Genomic DNA, 4,264 nt, shown 5'->3' on the forward strand with positions numbered 1-4,264 from the left:
AAGACAGGAAAACAGATATTAATAAAATATTTTAGCTATATTTTAACTGAACACTGCAAGAGCTTAAATAATTGATATTAATAAGATTAGAAATTATTAATGCCAAAGAATATATTTATAATACATATATAAAAAATAAAATACAGAATATGTAATAAAATAATATATAATATTTAAAAAATTGTTTTTATGTTAAGTCATGCCCCCTGTGTTACCTAGGATATATGAACACTGCTTGTAAGGCCAAAAAAAATAATTAATGCATATTAATGGTAATTGGATTATGTTTATGATTAACTACTTAAAATAAATCAATAAATAAATTTTGTTTCAGCTGTGGTTTCTCTCAATCCTGTAGTCCACACACACACACACACACAGAGATAGTGTAAGATATCCATAATCTACTTTCTCAGGAAATTCACGTCTGAATGATTATGCTAAAAATAGCTAGGGGTTGTACATGTTATATATATTGATAACGATACTGATAACAAGTATCATGTTACTCATATATAAACTCAACATTCCAACATCATCTGATACCATGTGAAACTCTGTGAAGCCTAGTGTAAAATCCGCACGAATGAACAGACAAGAAGTGAAAGTGATCAGGACATATTTCACAATGATGCAAAGCCGACTGCAAACGCTGCTCTATAGAAATATCTGGATGATGTAATACAGCATCATCCATACAGCATACAAGTAACCTGATAAAGCATAATATGGCATTTAAATGTTAATATAGAGCTCCAGTGTGGCCAACCTGAGCGTGCAGAGCAAGTATCATTAAAAATAAGATAAGATAAGATATGTAAAGAGACTTTTCTATGTGAGAGCACTTCAGTTGTGCAAGCACTGAGCACTGAGGGGTTCATGATACTGCTCTGCGTGCTCAGCAATTGGCCACCTTGCTGTCTATATCAAATCTGCTGATTAAATGCCACAACATTTTAAGATAAAAATCAGCATGAACAGCAACCAACATTAATGTATTTATGTCATGAAGTATTTACAAATATCAACAACAACAAAAAAAGGTTGTTTCAGTCTAAAAGCATCCCAAATAAATACTATATAGCAGCTTTAAGCACGCCATTCTCTAAGGAATGAAGTGGATTGGTCAGTATTCCAGATGCACGGCACAGACATGTTGCTTTTAAGACTTTATTTTGAACAAGAATTGGGGAAGGGGAAATTTTTGCAGGATAAAACATGTCAAGAAGTCATATTTCCTGACAGGTGTAAAAGATCTACCCGTTTATTGAGCCGCCTTTGGCATACTGACCCTCTGGCAAACCGGTTGCATACCACGAGCCACAAAGATTCAGATAAGACTGATTACACCGGTTCTATTTTTTTAATCGCACAGCAGGTGTGTGATACTCCTTTATTCTCATTAAAAGTTGAGATATCAGGAAAGCCAAACAGGCCAAAACTTCCAACCACGCTTTAAATCATGGTCTCATACAGTAGTAGCACTAAATTGTAGATATAAGCATAGTCTTAATCGTATCATTTCAAAGGTATATTCAGAAGCTGTGATAAATTTGTGCAATAGAGCCGAATAGTTCCTTAATCTTCGGCTTCTGTTTACATTTTTTTCAGCCTGAAAATTAGCTCCACCTCTAACTGAAACAGAGGAGAGATGCAACAGATATAGTGGATTTTGAGGTTTTCAATGTAATTTCAATTCACTTCCCCAGCAGTAGAGCACTTGAAAAAAAGCTCCTTTAAACAGACTAAAAAACCTTTGTTTATTATAAGACTTATAGCCATGATGTGAAATTTATTTTGCTCCATGCACAGTTTCTGAATTCTCTAACAAAGATTTGTGAGACAAGTTAAGAGTGGTTTCGGAGGAAATCTCACAATAGGTGGTTAGAGTCATGGTGTAAGTGTGCATTTATGAGAAAGACATTTGTCTACCACTCTTAAGGGTAGATTCGCTGATTCATAATGCTGCAATACACAGACCAGACATTTCTCTCACAGCAGTCTCTGCTACAGGCTTGTTTGCTTGTTTCGGGGTGAAAATGTATCAGCATTCTGCACCTCATCACCACTGGGACAGTCAAAGCAGGAGTGTGTGTCTGTGTGTGTGTGTGTGTATGTGTATGTGTGCGACTTTAAGTTTGTTAGGGTGTCTACATTGCAGCCTCGCCCCTTTAACGCCTTTCATTTTCACTCAGCTATCTCGCCTACGCACTTGGCATGTGACTGCCGCCAGTGACAGGAAATCAAGGATGTCAAATCCTGCTAAGGCGTCTCACTCCATTCTCTTCCACACAGCTGCCTTATCCCGGAGTCTCACTTACTGAACGATAGCATATGTGTGTGTCTACATGTGGGTTCTAGTCAACATATTTGTGTCTGCTTCTTTCAACTCACTCTGAAAGCATCCAAATATATGTATAGCCTCACTCTGAACTAATTATTCTTGTCAATCTTCACTGGGGTTCTGGAAAGGGGCTTTTGCAGCAGGCTTGCTTTACCCAGCAGAATGGGAAAGTAAAGTACCATGCTGGGAGTTTGTATGATGTCAGCGTTGTATGGTTCTGAGTATTGTTTCTGTTGAGACAAACCTGCATGAGACGCTCTCTCCCGACCTCCCTCCCTGACTCTAATATAGACACAGTATTCATAATGTAGCAAAGTCAAACCTGAACTATTCGTGAAACCCTCTATTAAAATAGATATAAATATAAAAAAATAAGAAAGTAAAGTACTGGAAGTGAAACCTGCTGGGATGGTATATAACCAGTGGGAGTATTTTTAGTCTTCATACTGATTAATCAGTTTTGGTTTTGATCCACGATGTGTGTAGCATATTAAAAATACTCAAAATTAGGAACTGAATGAAATAAAATCTTTCATGTATCCAAACCAAAACTAAGCTGAATTTTAAAAACCATAATAAGAAAGTGTAACGAAAGCAAAGTTTCATTGCAGAACACTTGCAGCCTCTCTTTGTAGTTGCAGAATGTGTCTCTACACGTTGTGAATGACAAGAGACATGCAGTAACTCTTCGCTTAATAATAGTAATTAGTTTTTTTTTTTTTTACAATGAACCTTGGTACTAGATGCAGGTCCATTTAACATTTTCCTAAAGCACCAGTGTGTATAAAGTCACATTATGTTCTAGATTTTTGGGGTAGAACAGGTTACGTTTGGAGTGAGGTGTTTGGATGATGAACTGTGCTCCCCTGCTGGAGGTGCAATAAATCATTTAACCAAGCAATTTGGCTCAGCTGGGGTGCACTCGATTCAGACACACACCTACACACACTCTGTGTTGTGGGTCCCCTCACGTGTCTGCTGGGAGGCCGTGTTAAAACCTAGATGATGTAATTTATGAGAAAATTTCCGAATATGCAGCCGCTTACACAGACTCGTGCAACAGACACCAGACATTTTGGGCCAGCAAGCTACCTCAAGCACAAGAACTCTACTCTGTCACCAAGTATTAGTCAAGAAAATCAGGCAGAATTTCATCTCACACACCCACACACAAACTACCAAAGAAACAGTAGTGAAAGAAGTACTGAAAAGATGGGATTTCAATATCGAATTAAAAATACTTAGACGAAAACGGACTTGGATTATCAAAAAAATAATTGAGTATACTAATAGTTTACTACAACAAAAGTTATATTATAACTTATATTATATTAAATTAGAAAAATTATATTAATGTTTACTTGGATAAAAGGACCGTATCCTACACTTACAATTACTGTTAATATACTGGCATGCCTATGTACCTATTTGTTTATTTTTTGGATGTAGTTTTAAGGCTATAATATGTGATACATTTAGATTGATTTCTGATCATATTAAACATTCACTCTAGACTGATTAATCTATATTAAATGAGCAATTATGTTTTTCTGTTTGTGTTCTGATTTAAAAATTTCTACGCAGTTTTCAATATTCTCTGCATGCATTTTTATCATTCTTTCTTTATTCAAATTCATATTTACGTGATTTGATTATGCAGCTCTTCATCACTGTCTTTATTCTGCTCTATAAAGTGACAAATATTGCAAAAAAAACAAACGAAAGAGTGTCTAGGTAGTAAAGCATTTGGTTGGTCTTTCTGAGATGGTTTGAAATACAGATGATGGAATAAAATGCACTATATAGTACGTTAACATCTACTTTCTACTTTGCTATTTCAGAATCTACACGGGACAAATTCATAGCTGATTCATACTAAAATATTTATGTAAAAGTACTTGCGCTTGCTTTGATCCTAAA

The sequence above is a fragment of the Hemibagrus wyckioides genome, linkage group LG24 (genome assembly GCF_019097595.1).
Source record: "Hemibagrus wyckioides isolate EC202008001 linkage group LG24, SWU_Hwy_1.0, whole genome shotgun sequence".
Classification (NCBI taxonomy): Eukaryota; Metazoa; Chordata; class Actinopteri; order Siluriformes; family Bagridae; genus Hemibagrus; species Hemibagrus wyckioides.